The 20,770-nt window shown below is 46.3% G+C and overlaps 1 protein-coding gene across 1 annotated transcript in view; it reads right to left on the reverse strand.

Annotated features, from left to right (window-relative positions):
- Positions 1-20,770, reverse strand: part of LOC140410474 (CUB and sushi domain-containing protein 1-like) — a 3,392,839-nt gene that overhangs the window by 1,244,401 nt on the left and 2,127,668 nt on the right. The gene's annotated exons all lie outside the window — the stretch shown is intronic.

Here is a 20,770-nt window from a genome sequence, read left to right on the forward strand (position 1 = left end):
TCCACCTCCGCCATGGTGGAGACTGTGGCGAAGGCGGAAGGAAAAGAGTGCCCCTACGGCACAGGCCTGCCCACGGATCGGTGGGCCCCGATTGCGGGCCAGGCCACCGTGGGGCCACCCCCCGGGGCCAGATCACCCCGCGCCCCCCCAGGACCCCGGAGCCCGCCCGCGCCGCCTTGTCCCACCGATAAGAGAGGTGGTTTAATCCACGCCAGTGGGACTTCGTCCCATCCAGGCCGGAGAATCGCCGGAGGGGGGGCCCGCCAACCGGCGCGGCGCGAATCCCGCCCCCGCCGAATATCCGGTGCCGGAGAATTCGGCAACCGGCGGGGGCAGGATTCACGCCAGCCCCCGGCGATTCTCCGACCCGGCGGGGGGTCGGAGAATCTCGCCCAAGATGTGTTCTCATTGAAACATACAAGATACTGAAGGGACTTGATAGGATAGACACTGTGAGGTTGTTCCCTCTGATTGGGGTTCTGGAAATGGCTTCAGGGCATTGGGTCAAATATTTAGGACTAAGGCGAGGGAAAAGGTATTTTCTCAAACTGTTGTGAGCCTTTGGAACAGTCTACCCTAGAGAGTTATGGATGGTCACTGTTGAGTATATTCAAGCTTGGGATAGATTGATTGGTTTTCAATGAATAAAGGAATCCGGAAAGTGGAAGGGAAATTCGAGTTAAGACAATTAAAGAGCAGCCATGAACATACTGAATAAAAGAGCAAGCTGTATGAATTGTACGATCTATGCATGCCCGCTCCCATTTTATACATTTGTATGTTCTTATGTTATGTTGAATATTGACACTATCACAGATATTATGTAAAATGTCTGTATTATTGGGCAAATGGACTGTCTTATGTTTCTGAGGTTGGGTTCAAAAATAAATCTATCCCAGGATGATGAAATGAAAGTTTCCCCTAACGAATTGCTATGGAGATAACACAGCACTGGCTCAAATGTGATGACAGTGTTCTACTAATGGACCCAAAAATGGGTAGTGTGAGAAATGGAACTCTGCCAAACCAGGGGCGAAATTCTCCCCCAACGGCGCGATGTCCGCCGACTGGCGCCAATCAGACGGGCATCGCGCCGGCCCAAAGGTGCGGAATGCTCCGCATCTTTGGGGGCCGAGCCCCAACATTGAGGGGCTAGGCCGACGCCGGAGGGATTTCCGCCCCGCCAGCTGGCGGAAATGGCATTTGTTGCCCCGTCAGCTGGCGGAAATGGCATTTGGTGCCCCGCCAACTGGCGTGGAAATGCGGCGCATGCGCGGGAGCATCGGCGGCAGCCGACAGTTTCCCGTGCATGCGCAGTGGGGAGAGTCTCTTCCGCCTCTGCCATGGTGGAGGCCGTGGCGGAGGCGGAAGGGAAAGAGTGCCCCCACGGCACAGGCCCGCCCGCGGATCGGTGGGCCCCGATCGCGGGCCAGGCCACCGTGGGGGCACCCCCCAGGGTCAGATCGCCCCGCCCCCCCCAGAACCCCGGAGCCCGCCCACGCCACCTGGTCTGGGCGGGACTTCGGCCCATCCGGGCCGGAGAATTGAGCGGGGGGGTCCCACCAACCGGCGCGGCCCGATTCCCGCCCAATCTCCGGTACCGGAGATTGGGCGGGGGTGGGATTCACGGCGGCCAACGGCCATTCTCCGACCCGGCGGGGGGTCGGAGAATGACGCCCCAGAACTGGACAGATGCTTCTCTGAAGGTAAGATGCATTTGATGGACAAAGCTCAAGAATCTTTATTATACCTGACCTGGGAATTTTTAATGCTGACATTGAGTTCCAAGCAAGCAAGTAGCATTCTTCAGTGCAAAAACCAAACAAACAAGGAGGATAGCTTGCCAGAAGTCCCGAGGACATACTAGCAGATCGGGGGCAAGGACTAAATAAAATTAACGTAAGTAAAACATTGATCACAAGGAAATTAATGGAATTAGAAAGTGACAAATTCCCAGGACCTGACGGTTTCCACCCACGAGTGTCAAAGGAAGTGGGGGAGCATATTGTAGATGCCCTAACTATAATCTTTCAGAGTTCCGTATATTCAGGAGTCACTCCTTTGGATTGGAAAATTGCGCACGTCACTCCGCTTTTTAAGAAGGGTGAAAGAGGAAAACCAGTTTGCCTCACATCCGTGGTGGGATAATCATTGGAGTCTATAATCAAGGATAAGGAACACCTCAAAAACTTTCAGTTAATCAGGGAGAGCCATCATGGATTCGTGATATGAATCATGACAAAACTCATTGAATTTTTTGAAAAGGTATGAAATGAAAATCGCTTATTGTCACAAGTAGGCTCCAATGAAATTACTGTGAAAAGCCCCTAATCGCCACATTCCGGCGCCTGTTCAGGGAGGCTGGTACGGGAGTTGAACCGTGCTGCTGGCCTGCCTTGGTCTGCTTTCAAAGCCAGCGATTTAGCCCAGTGTGCTAAACCAGTCCCTGGTGACAAGATAGTCGACAGGGGAATGTCTACGAATGTTGTTTATATGGACTTCAAGAAGGCATTTGATAAAGTCCCAAAAAAGAGACTGTTAAGTAAGGTTGAAGCCCACGGAATTGAAGGCAAATTACTGATATGGGTGGAAATTGGTTGAGTGGCAGGCAACAGAAAGTAGGAATCATAGAATCATGGAATTTACAGTGCAGAAGGAGGCCATTCGGCCTATCGAGTCTGCACCAGCTCTTGGAAAGAGCACCCTACTTAAGCCCACACCTCAATCCTATCCCCTTAACCCAGTAACCCCACCTCAACTTTTTGGACACATAGGGCAATTTATCTTGGCCAATCCACCTAACCTGCTCATCTTTGGACTGTGGGAGGAAACCAGCGCTCCCGGAGGGAACACACGCAGACATGGGGAGAACGTGTAGACTCCGCACAGGCAGTGACCCAAGCCAGGAATCGAACCTTGGATCCTGGAGCTGTGAAGCAACTGTGTTAACCACTGTGCTACCGTGCTGCCCAAGGGTAGGTACTCAAATTGGCAGGATGTGACCAATGGTGTCCCGCAGGGATCTCTGTTTTAAGGCCTCAATTGTTCACACTATTCATTAACGACTTGGATAATAGTGCAGAAAGTCATATATCCAAATTTGCTGATGACACAAAGTCGGGTGGCATTGTAGACAGAGTAGATGACAGCATAAAACTACAAAGGGAATCGATAGACGAGGTGAATGAGCAAAACTGTGGCAGATGGATTTCAATGTAAGCAAGTGTGAGGTTATCTATTTTGGACCGAAAAAGGATCAATCAGCGTACTTCCTTGATGGTACAAAGCTAAATTCAGTAGCTGTCCATAGAAACTTGGGGATCATGTGCATAGATCTTTAAAATGCCACAAGTAAGTGCAGAAAGTAATCAAGGTGACTACTGGAATGCTGGCATTTATACCCAGAGGACTGGAGCATTAGGACACAGAGGTTATGCTGCAGCTCGACAAAACCCTGGCTAGACCCCACTTGCAGTACTGTGAGGAGATCTGTGCACTGCACCTTAGGAAAGATATTTCCGTCTTGGAGGGAGTGTAACGTACCTTTACAAGAATGATACCCGGACTTTATGGGTTAGGTTATGAGGAGAGATTATACAAATTATGCCAGTTTTCTTTGGAATTTAGCAGGTTAAGGGGTGATCTGATCAAAGTCTTTAAGATATTAACAGGAAAAGTTAGGGTGGATAAAGATAAACTGTTTTCACTGGTTGGAGATTCTGGAACTAGGGAACATGGTCTAAAAATTGGGGCCAGTCCATCCAGGAGAGATGTTAGGAATAACTTCGACACACAAAGGGTGGTCGAGGTTTGGAACTCTCGTCCAAAAATAATAATAATAATCTTTATAGTGTCACAAGTAGGCTTACATTGGCACTGCAATGAAGTTACTGTGAAAATCCCCTCGTCGCCACACTCCAGCGCCTGTTCTTGTACACTGAGGGAGAATTCAGAATGTCCAATTCACCTCACAAGCATGTCTTTCGGGACTTGTGGGAGGAAAGCGGAGCATCCGGAGGAAACCCACGTGCACACGGGGAGAACGTGCGCACTCCGCACAGACAGTGAGCCAAGCCGGGAATCGAACCTGGGACCCTGGCGCTGTGAAGTGACAGTGCTAACCACTGTACTACTGTCAATTGATGCTGCACCAGTTATTAATGTTAAATGTGAAATAGATAATCTTTTGTTCACCAAAGATATTAAGGGATATGGAGCAAAGACAGGTACAGAACCATAAAATAAATACAGTACAGAAGGAGGCCATTCAGCCATCTTGTCCATGCCAACCCAAAGACACCCAGGTGCTCTTTCTAATCCCATCTTCCTGCATGTGGCACATAGCCCTGCAGTTCACAGCACTTAAGGTGCAGGTACAGTTACTTGTTTAAAGAATTCAGTGTCTCTGCCTCCACCACCAACTCAGGCAACGAATACCCACAGCTTCTGCGTAAAAAAAGTTTTTCTCATGTCCCCTCAAATAGGGTTAGACCAGCCATGATCTTATTGAATGGTGGAGCTGGCTTGAGGGGCTGAATGGCCTACTCCTATTCCTATTTTCCTATTCCGGTTTAATATAACCCCCATTCTGATTTGTTGGTTATTGTGCTAAATATATAAATCCTTTTTTGCAGCCTGCCTATTTCACACGGACATAGCACTGGGCGGATTGCATTTGTCTTTGGAACCATACCTAACAATGACCATCTCTTGGAATTTGGACAGAGACAACTCGGCCAGCTGTTATCTCCACAGTCACAAGTTAGAATAATTTAATGTGAGCACCAGTGATGGTAAGAAATGAAGAGCATTCGCATGAAAGCTGGCATTGATAATGTTTCAGAATGACAAACGCTGAAAAGCATAATTTATGATAATATAATTAATGAATTTATATTTATTTCTGGAAACCCGTTGTATTTTCCAACTAGGCTACTAATATGCTTTATTGATGAACTCAACAGAAAACATGTTTTCAATCAACACAAAATGCAAATCATTTTAACACTTCCATCAATTGGAAAATATATCTGAAATATAGCTTTACTTGAAAATGTAGATTGCAATGTTTTGTAAATGAGTCCAGTACAGAAGATGAGAATGCAAACTAACTAACTTATTAAATATATGATCAGCAGGTGGATCAACTATCACAATGGTGTTATCCAGCTGCCTTTATCAAATGCTACACCAATGACTGAAAAGTCATTGGCAAATAGGGTTAAGGAAAATCCCAAGGCTTTTTACACTTACATAAAAAGCAAGAGGGTAGCCAGGGAAAGGGTTGGCCCACTGAAGGATAGGCAAGGGAATCTATGTGTGGAGCCAGAGGAAATGGGCGAGGTACTAAATGAATACTTTGCATCAGTATTCACCAAAGAGAAGGAATTGGTAGATGTTGAGTCTGGAGAAGGGGGTGTAGATAGCCTGGGTCACATTGTGATCCAAAAAGACGAGGTGTTGGGTGTCTTAAAAAATATTAAGGTAGATAAGTCCCCAGGGCCGGATGGGATCTACCCCAGAATACTGAAGGAGGCTGGAGAGGAAATTGCTGAGGCCTTGACAGAAATCTTTGGATCCTCGCTGTCTTCAGGGGATGTCCCGGAGGACTGGAGAATAGCCAATGTTGTTCCTCTGTTTAAGAAGGGTGGCAGGGATAATCCCGGGAACTACAGGCCGGTGAGCCTTACTTCAGTGGTAGGGAAATTACTGGAGAGAATTCTTCGAGACAGGATCTACTCCCATTTGGAAGCAAATGGACGTATTAGTGAGAGGCAGCACGGTTTTGTGAAGGGGAGGTCGTGTCTCACTAACTTGATAGAGTTTTTCGAGGAGGTCACTAAGATGATTGATGCAGGTAGGGCAGTAGATGTTGTCTATATGGACTTCAGTAAGGCCTTTGACAAGGTCCCTCATGGTAGACTAGTACAAAAGGTGAAGTCACACGGGATCAGGGGTGAACTGGCAAGGTGGATACAGAACTGGCTAGGCCATAGAAGGCAGAGGGTAGCAATGGAGGGATGCTTTTCTAATTGGAGGGCTGTGACCAGTGGTGTTCCACAGGGATCAGTGCTGGGACCTTTGCTCTTTGTAGTATATATAAATGATTTGGAGGAAAATGTAACTGGTCTGATTAGTAAGTTTGCAGACGACACAAAGGTTGGTGGAATTGCGGATAGCGATGAGGACTGTCTGAGGATACAGCAGGATTTAGATTGTCTGGAGACTTGGGCGGAGAGATGGCAGATGGAGTTTAACCTGGACAAATGTGAGGTAATGCATTTTGGAAGGGCTAATGCAGGTAGGGAATATACAGTGAATGGTAGAACCCTCAAGAGTATTGAAAGTCAAAGAGATCTAGGAGTACAGGTCCACAGATCACTGAAAGGGGCTACACAGGTGGAGAAGGTAGTCAAGAAGGCATACGGCATGCTTGCCTTCATTGGCCGGGGCATTGAGTATAAGAATTGGCAAGTCATGTTGCAGCTGTATAGAACCTTAGTTAGGCCACACTTGGAGTATAGTGTTCAATTCTGGTCGCCACACTACCAGAAGGATGTGGAGGCTTTAGAGAGGGTGCAGAAGAGATTTACCAGAATGTTGCCTGGTATGGAGGGCATAAGCTATGAGGAGCGATTGAATAAACTCGGTTTGTTCTCACTGGAACGAAGGAGGTTGAGGGGCGACCTGATAGAGGTATACAAAATTATGAGGGGCATAGACAGAGTGGATAGTCAGAGGCTTTTCCCCAGGGTAGAGGGGTCAATTACTAGGGGGCATAGGTTTAAGGTGAGAGGGGCAAAGTTTAGAGTAGATGTACGAGGCAAGTTTTTTACGCAGAGGGTAGTGGGTGCCTGGAACTCACTACCGGAGGAGGTAGTGGAGGCAGGGACGATAGGGACATTTAAGGGGCATCTTGACAAATATATGAATAGGATGGGAATAGAAGGATACGGACCCAGGAAGTGTAGAAGATTGTAGTTTAGTCGGGCAGTATGGTCGGCACGGGCTTGGAGGGCCGAAGGGCCTGTTCCTGTGCTGTACATTTCTTTGTTCTTTGTTCTTTGTTCTTTGTTCATTGTATTGACTGAAACGTTATTGTGACAGTTCATCTTTTTCTGAACTGCGTGTTTATTGTCCGTAAAAAAGTTAATCCTGCTGTCAAAGTGAGCTTTAACTGAACAGATGGTAAGTAATGCCACTTGCTCACATAATGGGAAGATAGCACTTGCATAGTTATGTGGAGAATTGTGTATTTTATTTGAATTGTTTTACGACTATAAAGTGGTAAACGTGCGGAGAAAGAATGGAAGGCTTGCATTTAAGTCACACCTTTTTAGACCTCAGGATATCTCAAAGCACTTTACAGCTATCGAGATGGAATTGTCAGAATTTTGAGAAATATTCGGAGGCAGGGAGGCTGGCAAAATAATGTAATACAAAACCATGGGGGGTGCCGGATCTATTCCTGCCCCAATGCCATGTTGTCAGCGGTGGGAAGTTGACAGATCATCACCAACCAACCACCCCCTCCACACTTCCACCCCACCACTGGGAACGTAATTGAGCAACTTGAATGACCAATTACGGTCACCTTGTGTTTCAGTGGGTATTTTGTCAAGATGTGAAATGCATCATGTCTTGGGAAAGGGGGTGGGGGGGGGGGGGAATGTTGGTGCCTGTTACTCCTTCATGCGCACCTATGGCCCATCGAGGGTCTTCCTGACACCAATGGTCAAACAATGATACTGCCTGTGCACCGTGACCTCCCCACCTCCTCTCAATCACGAGAGCCGACCTGCCATCCTCCAACCCCACTCGTCCCTTGTCAAGCGTGCCTGTCCATCGAGATGCCCACTCTTTGCAGCTGCAGCCATAAGCAATGGCCACCACTAGTAGTGGCAATGCTGAGGCTGCTGAGCTGTTGGCTCTCTGATTGGGTCGGCGGGTCTTGGGGGCTGGTTGTCATCCTTAATTGGTGAATTCCTGGACTATGTTACCTGGGATCCGCTCCCACTCTCTCACTTTCAGCGCACGAGCTAAGAAAACAGACTGCCGCAAAGGAGATAGTCCAGATCAGGGACAGTAACGGTAGGATGATAGCGGACCCAAACAAGGTCAATAAGGCCTTTACGGACTTTTACCAAGGGTTACACGGCTGAACCTCCGGAGGGGGCCTCAAGAATGTGAGCAGATCTTTGACAGGCTGGACAGACCAGTGGTGGGCGAGAGAAAAAACATGCGTTGGAATCACCCCTAGGGCTGGGCGAAATTTCAAGGAGGAATTAGATATAGCTCTTGGGGATAAAGGGATCACGGGATATGGTGGAAAGGCGGGATCAGGATATTGATCTTGAAAACCATGATCATAATGATTGGCGGAGCAGATTTGAGGGGATGAATGGCCTCCTCCTGCTTTTATTTTCTATGTTTCTATATTTTCTATGAAATTGTGGAGTGCATCAACTCCGAGCAATCAGGGAAAGCACCGGGACCAGATGGGTTCCCGGCAGACTTTTACAAAATATTCTCAGCAGCACTGGCCCCGCACATGCGGGAGATGTTCAATCATTCATTGTCTCAGGGGGCCTTCCTGCCCAAGCTGGTATATGCCTCGATCTCACTGATCCCCAAGAAAGACAAGGACCCGGCAGAGTGTGGAGCATAAAGACCCATCCTTTTAAACACTGATGCAAAAGGTCTGGCAAGGCGACTGGAGAGCTGCCTTGTGATCGCGGAAGATTAGACTGGGTTTGTTAAGGGAAGACAACTAATGGTAAATATCAGATGCCTGCTGAACGGAGTAATGACTCCATCCAGGGAGCGAACAACAGAGGTGATTGGCTCCCTGGACATTGAGTAATTCTTCGATTGAGTAGAATGGAGGTACCTCATGGAGGTGCTAGCACATTTTGGGTTCGGAGTGGGATTCACCACGTGGGTGAAGCTCCTTTACAGCACTCATATGGTAAGAATACGAATGAATGCCACCAGCTCCGAATACATTTGGCTGCCTAGGGAAATGGGGCAGGACACAGATGGGCCAAACTGGAGACAGCCCCGACCGCTAAGCGGCAGGGGCTCCAGCAGAACCCATCAAACTGTTCTAAAAATCAAACACTAATGCAAAAATGTAAACATTATCCAGTGGCAGAGACCCAGTCAAGGCTATGGTGACAACGAGGGGCGCGAGGCTGGTTGTTCAGACCTATGTACAGTTTTATTCTTTGTTGTTGTATGATACCCTATGGGAAAAACCAAGTTCTTCTTTTATTTTTTGTGTATTATGCTCTGCAACTGTCACTTGAAACACCAATAAATGTATTGTTAAAAAATTTTTTTTTGTTTTAATTAAATCTTCATCAAGAAAAATATTTGGCCTTTGAGAAGGTGACATTGAGTTTTGTAGTGATGTTACAACATTTTGACATTTATGTTAGTTTCAATTTATTGGAGACAATTGTTTTTACAGACCATAATCCATTACAATTTTTGGATAAGTTTAAAAATCAAAATGCAAGACCTTTCAAATGGAGTTTATTGCCACAACCATTTCAATTAAAAATTCTACTTGTGGCATGAAATGAAAACATGATTAACGATGCTATTTCATGGAACTGTGAAGTTTGAAATGACTGGAACATTTGAAAGTGGAAAGGAGAGACTGATATGGACGACATCGTATTTAACTTTGAAAATGAAATGATAATTGCTTATTGTCACAAGTAGGCTTCAAATGAAGATACTGTGAAAGGCTGGCCTGCCTTGGTCTGCTTTAAAAGCCAGCGATTTAGCCCAGTGTGCTATAGCAGCCCCTATGTTGCATGTTTAAAATGAAAATTATATGTATCTCATAGAGTATAATCATGGAAATGTTTAGAGTTAAAAAAACTTTGGGAAAATGAAGCCGTCTGTTCATATTGCTGCTTCATTTTTTTAAGGGGGCGGTGTGACGAATGCAGTACTTTAGATATATTGGATTAGAAACATTCGGAAATTCAAGGGTTAAAAGCTTGGGTTACAGTGTATTTCACTGCAGGAGTCATGTTTTAAAAATAATCTGTTTTGCAGGACTCGAAAGCCTTTAGCAGCCAGAGTTGAAATTGACCACTGTAAAAGGCTGGGCGGATGCACTGTTATTTGACTAGGGGGAGTCTCTGGGGAATTAAGGTTTTTTCAACCTGGGGAGTTCATTTGTTTTTAGCTTGGGAAGATGATTGCATTGCTGGGTGGAGCTAAGGAATTCAGACATTTTCAGAAAGCTTTTTGAGTGAGTTCTCACCGAGCTACCCTTTAGACCACAAGTAAAGTGTTTTGCTCTCAGAGTAGGATAGTAAGAAAAAAGATGAACAGTATTTAAAGCAATGCAGACTTGTCAAAGGACAAGGGAGAAGTGAAAATAATCCAGTTGAAATTGCTTTTTGAAGACATCCAGCCGGAGACTGCAGGGGTTCTAACAGGAGCTAATTCTGTTATGGAGAGCAAGTATTGCTCTGTGCCTTTGGGATGTTAGATGGATTGAGAGCTGTATGTTTTTGTTCTTGTGCATAATTGGAAATAGAGATAGCAATTAAAGGGTAATTAGAAACTATTTTGGTGTGATGTTTAGGGTTTAATATTGCGTCAACAATAAAGTTTTGTTTTAAAAGTACCAAATCCCTATTTAATAATAATAATAATCGCTTATTGTCACAAGTAGGCTTCAATGAAGATACTGTGAAAAGCCCCTAGTCGCCACATTCCGGCACTTGTTCGGGGAGGCCGGTACAGGAATTGAACCCGCGCTGCTGGTTTTGTTCTGCATTATAAGCCAGCTATTTAGCCCACTGTGCTAAACCAGCCCCTCATGCATTTCGTCACGCAATCACTCCTGGAGCGAAGTATTCTTTCCGTACAGTCTCACAAAATAAGCTAAAATATTGGGGTTTCGATGCCATATCCTAGCCACTGTTGGGGTCTAGTCTGGCATCGTAATACACATAATAATTGTAGTTAGCACCCTTCCACTGTTTGTGGGCACAAAACACGAACATGTTCACTTTGATATGAAGATTATTTATTGGAGGCCACTCACTTGATATTAATTATAGCTGACACAGTGCAGCAGATTGCTCGATTGAGGTGTGACATGTATCACATCAGGGTAACTTGTTATTATTAAATATTATTAAAATCTGCTTCTTGCCATTTTGCTCTTTATGGGACCATTGCTGTGTTCAAATTGGCTCCCTTGTTTTCTACATTGTTCAGAAAGTTCTTCATGGCTGTCAAGTATTTTGCAAGGCCCATGGGATCTGAAATATCAATGCATTGATCAAGAGTGATTGCTATGATTAGTCAGCAACTCTATTGCAATTGTAATATGGGACAATGTTAAATATGGATGTTCAGAAGCGAACTAGATGGCCTTTTTGTCTTCTTGCATCATGCAAATTCTCCTCTCCTAATTATTTTTTAAAAGAACAGATAAAAGACGGGTGAATGAATCATTCCCTTTGATAATAACTTTAGTTTTATTAAAGTAAACAAATAGAAACTTGTAAGAAAAGTGATTGACAGAAGACCAGGAATGAACATTTTATAAATGCCTGCTTTCTTCGCAGTACATAGATAAAGGAATGGACAGCTCAGTCACATTCACCTCAACGTGAAGGTTTGTTTATTTCTATCACAGGGGATTTCTTCCAAACAGCAGCAGTGATGAGCAGATTGGTAGGTTGGTAGGTGGTTGAGTAGGGAGGTGGATGAGTCGATGGGTGAGGTGGGAGGTGAGCAGATGGGTATTCAGGTGATTGGGTTTAGGTGAGGCCAGTGGAGTGGGTAGTCAGGTGGTTAGAGGTGAGGCATGCCGGGTCTGGGGGATAGTCAGGTTGGTGGGTAGTCAGGTCAGCTCCAGAGGAATAGTTGGTGGTTACGGGGTATTCGGGGATGGGGTGATTGTGGGGGAGGGTCAGTTGTGGAGTCGGCCAGGTTCTAATCATTCTAACGTTTTCTGCATAACTTTTCAAGCACAGTTTTGGTCTCCCTACTTAAGGTGAGATATACGTGCAATTGAAGCAGTTCAGGGAAGCCTCACTCGACCGATTCTTGGGATGAACGGGCTGTCATATGAGGGAAGGTTGAGCCGGATGGGCCTATAGTCACTGGAGCTCAGAAGAATGCGAGGTGATTTTATTGCAGTGTAGAAAATTATGAGAGGGCTTGAAAGAGTACATGTTGAGAGAATGTTGTCCCCAAATGGGGGAATCTAGAACTAGAGGACACAATTAAAAAAATAAGAGGCCTCCCACTTAACATGGAGATGAGGAGGAATTTGTTCTCTCAGAGAGTCGTTGGTCTATGGACTTCCCTTCCACAGAGAACAGTGGTGGCTGTGTCTTCGAATATATTGAAGAATGATTTAGACAGATTTTGATCGACAAGTGAGTCAAGGACTATGGGAGGCAGACAGAAAAATAGAGTGAAGGCTACAATCAGCCATGATCGTACTGAATAACTGAGCAGGTTCAATGGGCCAAATGGCCTACTTGTGCTCCTATTTCTTCTGACCTTATAAGCTCAAGTACAGAAAGTAATCTAATTTTATTGAAAACTGCAGGTGCCAAAAAACAGGAGCAAATCACCATTCGAGGTATCAGGAAAGACATGACTACCATTTTCAAAAGTACCAGCCTGTCTGTCAATTTGCATCTTATTCTTAAGATCAATTTTTTTTTGTTGCAAACTTGGATTGGGTACAGATCTTTGCTGCTGGTAGTTGACAGTCACTCATAGAGGAAAGGAAGCGCAGGACATCTCAGGGGGAATTGTCATCTGCATCAACCTTTGCACCCAAACAGACTGCAATGGAAAGATTTACATATCACCAGGAAACGGGTCTCAGACCTCATTTATGAACTTGGAATGAACTCTCACAGACAGCCTATCGAATGGGAACAATCAATTTCAGGTCTTCCCATGAGGGATGTTGGGGTGAGCTACAAGGAATGATGGTGAGAATTATAAAGTTTAATTCTTTGGCGACCACAGAAGCCACTGATGAGCCCCAAATGGGGCAGATCTGACATTTGATGCACTCATCCTAAACCTTGAGAATTGGCCTTAAACAGGAGTCTGGGCTGACATATGAAAGGGGAGTGATACATGTTCCAGTTTGTAAGCTGGGTCCCCTAAAAAATTAGCCCATTGAATTGATCAGTGGACAACAAGCCAGTGCAGATTGAATGCAAGCCATCTCACTGCTAGATTGGTATGTTTGTATCCTTGTTTCAGGTTCAAAACCAGGTAGATGACACTCAAACTTGTACCTTGCCATGTCTGTTGGAGGTGCGTTGGCATCGATAAATAATTGTAGGCTGCCATTGTTGCTCCACTTCAAAAGTAATCAATTTGCATGTGGAGCACTTTGACATGCTTGACCAGGTGCTGACTAAATTAAATTCTCACTTTCTGTTAACAAGTTATGGTGCAAGGTGCTGTATGCATTACATGTTTCCAATTTAATGATGAGTATAGAGTTTCCATCAAGCCTCAAGTTCTAAGTATCCAAACAACTGTGCCAGAGAGCCCTGGCAACTCAGTTGTAAGTGCTCTTTTAGTATTGACATGTTTGTCTGTTTGAATTGATGGGTTTCAAGATTTGGGCAAGGGTTTTCCTCAGTGTAATGATGGCTAAATCTTGAATCAAAACACTGCAATCCATTTTTAGATCTAAATTGAGATTCCGTTCAATGATAAATGGTGCTACAGTTTCTGTCTCAACAGCAACTTGTAACACAATCCACATTGTAATACACCTTCATTCCTCAAGTTGTTACACTGAATCTCTGTTTATTTGACAATGGGTGCCAGTTTGGCTCAGTAGGCTAGACAACTGGTTTATGATGCAGACGAAGTCCAGCAATGTGGGTTCAATTCCCATACTGGCTGAGGTTATTCGTGAAGGCCTTTGTTGTGATATGTAATTTGGAATAACACAAGCTGCCATTTGATGCAGTTTTGAGTAAATGATGCTCCAGACTTTGAAGTGAGTACAATGTGTTTTATTGAACTATTAGCACAGTTCTCAATGAGTATGACTCTCTGCTAATCTAAATGTAGTAACTCAGTCTAACTGAACCAGCCTTGCTCCAAGCCACGTCCTGGGGTGTTATGCTGACAATACACTCTGTCTCACTCTGTAGATGTTGGTCTGTGGAAAGAGGTGGGGTGTGAGTGCCTCATCACTTTTATAGTGAGATACCACACCTGAGTGTCCTGACTGCTCATTGGTCGTGTCCTATTCTACGTGTTCATTAGCTGCATGTTTGCATATCATGACATCTTCCCTTTTTTTTATGTTTGTTGGTGTACATGAATGTATTTACATGTGAATGAGCCTGTCTAACGTGATTGACGGAGGACAACAGAACAGAGCAAACAAAACAAACATTCACAAGTCCAGTCTCTGAGGCTTGCGTCTGATCCTGGTCGACCACCGGAGAGGTGGCAGAGGGGACGACGGCGCCTTGACAGGCGGGATGGAGGCCTGACTGGTGGCCTTGTGGTGGGTGGTATCAGGAGGGGACAATTTAACATATGGAAATGGAGGAGAAAGTGGTTGCGGGCAGGCAACTTTGCGCAGTGCTGTCGATTCCTTCACATGATGGAGCCATCAGCCATACGTATAACATAAGAGCGGGCGCGGCCTGTCGAACAACGACGGCCGGGGCAGACCACCCACCATCTGGTATCTTGATCCTGTTATGGGTGAGGCATTTTCAGAAGCCCAAAATGTATCATGGAGTTCAACCAACCTCTCCCTTTAATGGATTTGTTGCTTTTCCGAGCACACAGCATTTCCGCTAGGTGTGGTATTACAATTATGGACACGTGGGTTTTCAAACACAAAACACTGTTTATTCCATGAACTCAACGTAACATCTTAAATAAACATTGGATCTCTTAACACCCCTTACTTCAAAGATAACTCAGAAAATATTGCAACTGTAAATAACTCCTTAAAATGTTCCTTCAAACTTCCAAGAGACTGAACACCTTTAAGCAGTATCACATCAGGTTAACGGATTTATATATTTTCTGCAGAATGGCAGAGATATATTAGCTTGGGTGACTTCAACTCCAGCACCTTGCTTTCTTCATGCAGCTCTCTGGAAACCCATACTCACCCACGCTGCTTTCTCAAACCTGGCTTTCTCCCTTCAAGCAGATCACAGCAAACCAGAACTTCTCAAGCTGCTGTCTCAAACTGGCTTTCTACTTTTAAAATGCTCTCAGCAAAACCAGCCAGGCACTTTTTAGCTGCTCTCAGCAAACCCAGCCAGGCACTTTTCAAACTGAAACTTTAAAAATGGCTGAACTGAGCTGAGCTCCACCCACTCTATGACATCACTGTTTTCTTAAAGGTACATTGCTTAAACGTCCAGTTCTTAAAGGCACTCTCGCATGACAATCCTGACAGTGTCTGCCGAGGATAGCACGGCCAGATCGGTGGCATGGGCATCACAGCCCTGCTTTTGATGGTCTCTGAACTGCTGCATCTTCTGCAGCACCGGGAGGTGACCCAGGTTGGGCAGGTGTATGGCTGGACGCGTCTTCCGCAGGTCCCTGTTCATCAGTGGTTGAGACGGCAACATGCCAGTGGATAATGGAGTTGCCCTGTACGCGAGCAGTGCAAGGTGTATGTCGGAAGCAGAGTCCGTGGCCTTGCAGATGAGCTGTTTCACAATGTGCACCCCTTTCTTGACTTTTCCATTGGACTGCGGATAGTGCGGACTGGAGGTGACATGCTGGAAATTGTATGACCTGGCAAACGTGGACCATTCTCGACTGCTAAAGCACGTCGCTCATGACGGTGATTGGGATGCCATACCTTGAGAACGTCTCCTTACAGGCTTTGATGACGGTCCGAGGGGTGACGTCTGAGAGCTTAAGCACCTCAGGGTAATTCGAGAAATAGTCAATGATCAATACGTACTCGCGACCATTCGCATGAATGAGGTCGATGCCAACCTTGGACCACGGAGAGGTCACTATGTCATGCTGTTGGAGCGTCTCCTTGCTCTGCGCTGGCTGGAACCGCTGGCAGGTAGCACAGTTCAGGACCATGTTCGTGATGTCCTGGCTGATGCCAGGACAGTAGACAGCTTGCCGGGCTCTGTGTCTGCACTTCCCGACGACCAAGTGTCCCTCATGAATCTGGCGCAGCACCAAGCTCTGGAGACTGAGCGGAATGACAATCCTATCCAGCTTGAGGAGGATACCATCAATCACCGTCAGGTCATCCTTCACATTGTAAAATTGTGGGCACTGCTCTTTCTGCCAGCCATTAGTGGGGTTGTGGATGACGCGCTGCAAGAGGGGGTCTTTGGCTGTCTCATCACGGATGAGAACTACCTTCTTATCTGTCGCTGGGAGAATGCTAGCACACAGCTGCACCTGCGATTCAATGTGCTCAATGATCTCCAGCAGCTCACTGGGCGAGGTGTCGGAGTGGGACAATGCATCAGGGATGATGAGCTCCTTGCCAGGTGTGTACACCAAGTTGAAGTCATACCTCTTAAGTTTAAACAGGATTCTCTGCAACTGAGGCGTTATGTCGTTCAGGTCCTTGTGGATGATGTGGACCAGAGGCCTATGATCCGGCTCGACAGTGAATGTCGGCAGGCCGTAGACATAATCATGAAATTTGAGGATGCCAGTGAGAAGACCCAAGCACTCCTTCTCAATCTGAGCATATCTGGTTTCAGTGGGCGTCATCGCCCTTGATGCGTAGGCGACTGGTGCCCAGGATGATGTGTCATCTCGTTCAAGCAACACCGCACCGATGCCATCCTGACTCGCATCTGTGGATATCTTTGTCTCCCGGTCCGGGTCGAAGACTGCCAGGACTGGTGCAATGGTGAGCTTGGCTTTCAGCTCCAGCCACTCTGTCTGATGTGCCGCCTTCCACTCAAAGGCAGTTGACTTTTTCACCAGGTTGTGTAGGGCCGTGGTGTGTGTGGCCATGTTTGGAATGAACTTGCCCAGAAAATTGTCCTTACCCAAGAAGCACAGCACCGCTTTTTGTCCTCAGGGACCTTCATCGCCTCGATGGCGTTGATTTTGTCTGTGTCCGGGCGCACACCATGCTGTGAGATCTGGTCACCTAGGAACTTGAGCGTCGATGTGCCAAAACAACATTTGGACCTGTTTAACTTTATGCCATTGGCATGTACACGGCAGAATACCTTCTGGAGATGGGACACATGTTCTTCAGGGGTCGTGGACCAAATGATGTCGTCCACGTACACACGAACCCCTTCAATGCATTCCATCATCTGCTCCATGATGCGATGGAATATCTCCGATGCTGAGATGATGCCAAATGGCATGTGATTGTAGCAGTATCTGCCAAAAGGCGTGTTAAAGGTGCACAGCCTTCTGCTGGTCTCTTCCAGCTGGATTTGCCAAAATCCCTGTGATGCATCCAATTTGGAGAAGAAGCGCGCGTGTCCCATCTCACTTGTGAGTTCTCCCGCTTCGGGATGGGGTAGTGTTCCCACATGATATTCTTATTGAGATCGTTGGGATGTGCAGGTCCCCCAAAGGCTTATTTATGCACACCAGGCTTCTTTCCGCACACCATCGAGCTGACACAGTCAGTTGGTTCGGTGACCTTGGATATGATGCCTTTTTGCTGAAGATCCTTGAGCTGTGCCTTCAGGCGCTCTCTCAGTGGAGCAGGGACTCGTCGTGGTGCGTGGACTACTGGCTTGGCATCAGGCCGTAGCAGAATTTTGTATCGATATGGCAGCGTGCCCATCCCGTTGAATACATCTGGATTCTGGGCGAGGATGTCGTCGATGCCGGCCTGAAGATCCACATGGGAGGATGTCGTGGTATAAACCCTTTGAATGAGGTTCAGCTGCTTGCAGGCGTGCGCACCTAGTAGGGATGCCCTGTCCGGCTTAACAATTTCAAAGCGCAACCGTGCTTGTGTGTGTCGGTTGGATACGTGCAGATGGCAGGATACCAGTGCCGTGATGGCATTCCCGTTGTAATCCAGGAGCTTGCAGGCAGCTGGAAGGACCGTGGGGAGCTTCTTAATGCGTCTGAAGTCTGCCTGTGAGAGGAGGTTGGCAGAGGCACCTGTGTCCAGCTTGAACTGGATGGGACAGTGGTTGACCTTCATCACTGCTCGCCATTTGTCCTCGGAATCCACAGCTAGGATTGATTGGACTTGCGATGTGTCTGGTGTGGCGTATTCACACGTTGTAATAATGCCCACACGGTAGGCGTTGTCCAGGCATTCATTATCTGGATCCGTTGCACTGCCGGGATCAGAATCCTGTAGGCGTTGTTGCACACTCCGGATGCACCGTCGTCGGAATTGGGAGCGCTGGCTCCTGACTGGTGATGCAGATCTGCACAGGGCTGCATAGCGGCCTGGCTTCCCGCAGTTTAAACAGCGTCTGTCTCTTGCAGGGCAGTGTTTCTTTAAATGGGCGGTGCCACGGTTCGAACACGTCATGACGTCGGCGTCCTGTTGCTCCGTGCGTCGCTGTACATGCGCAGTGCGGTTCTCAGACACCTGCACCTACGCAGTGCTGGTTTTGGCCCCTTCGTTATCCCATTCGCATCGCGCATGCGTCGGGCCCCGGAAAGAGTGCGCAAAATGGCCGCTTTCATCAATGTTGAGGCGCTGCATCCCGGAGATGGCCTGCACACTCTCCACCTCGTGGGAGGCTAGTTTATCATTTTCTGCCATTTTGTACTGGGAGTAGCGATTTTCAGCATGCTCATGCACTGTGCATGTTTCAATCGCGGCTGGCAGGGTCATATGTTTGATCTTCAGTAACTGCTCTCTCTCGAGGATCAGAGTGAACACCAAAAACGATTTGGTCTCTGATCATGGAGTCAGTGATACCACCGAAGTTGCAGGATTGCGCGAGCAGCCTAAGGTTAGTTAAATATGAGTTTAAGGATTTGTCTTTACATTGCAATCGCTGCTTGAAAATGTAGTGCTCGAAGATTTTGTTGGTATCCACCTCACAGTGGCTGTCAAACCTATCCAGGATGGTCTGAAACTTTGTGTTGTCCTGGTCTTCGGCGAAGTGAAAGGAGTTGAATATTTCCAAGGCGTGGTCACCCGCTGTGGTGAGGAAAAGAGTTATCTTCTGTGCATGACGCACCATTGAGGTCGGATGCTTCAACGTAAAGCTGAAATTTCTGCTTGAATGTCCGCCAGTTGGCACTGAGATTGCTGGAGTTCCTGAGCTGGTGAGGAGCCGGAATCTTTTCCATTGTGCCGGTATACATTCGCTGGTCGTCACAGATCTTGCTGAGTTGAACTAACTAGATTGAACAGACTCCTGGTATCACGTTATTTTATGTAATTTGGAATAACACAAGCTGCCACTTGATGCAGTTTTGAGTAAATGATGCTCCAGACTTTGAAGTGAGTACAATGTGTTTTATTGAACTATTAGCACAGTTCTCAATGAGTATGACTCTCTGCTCATCTGAATTTCTTAACTTAGTCTAACTGAACCAGCCTTGCTCTAAGCCACGTGCTGGGGGTGTGATGCTGAGGATACACCCTATCTCACTCTGTAGATGTTGGTCTGTCAAAAGAGGCGGGGTGTGAGTGCCTCATCCCTTTTATAGTGACATACCACCCCTGAGTGTCCTGACTGCTCATTGGTCGTGTCATATTCTACGTGTTCATTAGCTGCATGTTTGCATATCATGACAGCCTTCTCAACCTTGCCCCTCACCTGAGGTGCTGTGATCCTGAGGTTTCAACCACCACATTCAGCTCTCCCCTCCAATGGGAAAGTAGCCTATGGTAATCCGGGATACTACCTTACCTTTATTTGATGCCATTTCATCAAGCAATAGAAGTAATCTTTCAATACTTGCCCTCTCAAACATCCTTCATAAATTTGAAGAAACTAATTCAACCTGACCTCAACGTTTAAGTTGAAGATAAATGCCAAATTTTTTTTCTGATTAATTTAAAGTACCCAATCATTTTTTTCCAATTAAGGGGCAATTTAGCATGGCCAATCCATCGAACCAGCACATCTTTGGGTCGTGGGGGTGAAACCCACGCAGACACGGGAATAATGTGCAAACTCCACAAGGACAGTGACACGGGCTGGGATTCGAACCTGGGTCCTCAGCACCGCAGTCCCAGTGCTAACCACTGCACCACGTGCCGCCCTAAATACCAATTTGTCGAGCTACTTTTACAAATCACAGCCATGGCAATTTGCATTTACATTGTGCCTTTAACATGATTACACATTCACAGGAGTGCTGGACATGCAACATATTGATGAAGAGGATAGTTGTAGATCTCAGGTGGATTTAACTAATTGAAGCAGCCCAATTCAAATCATCAGCATTGTTAAGCGTGATATTTTGGAATTTTCTGACCATCAATTCACAGAAAGGATTTGGAAAAAGATACATTTTTTAAGGTTGGGTCCACAAAAGCTTGTAAAAAGAGTACCTAGACAAAATCTGTGAATAAAATAATGGATTAAACATTGCAGTTGTTTTTCCCAGAGACTATCAACGATAAGTAATTTGTCAACCTATCTTGATAGTTGGTGAACACCTTGCACTCGTTACTTTGGGAAGTTTCTAGGCCCCAAGTACATGAGAAGAGGTAAACCTTCCCTCCTGAGTGTGAATACAGGGAGATAGAAATAGAGACACAGGTTTGTCCAGTCAAGACTGCAAAGATGGTTAGGTTTTAAACAGAAAGCTGGGTAAACTTTGC

This window comes from Scyliorhinus torazame, chromosome 4 (assembly GCF_047496885.1).
Source record: "Scyliorhinus torazame isolate Kashiwa2021f chromosome 4, sScyTor2.1, whole genome shotgun sequence".
Lineage (NCBI taxonomy): Eukaryota > Metazoa > Chordata > Chondrichthyes > Carcharhiniformes > Scyliorhinidae > Scyliorhinus > Scyliorhinus torazame.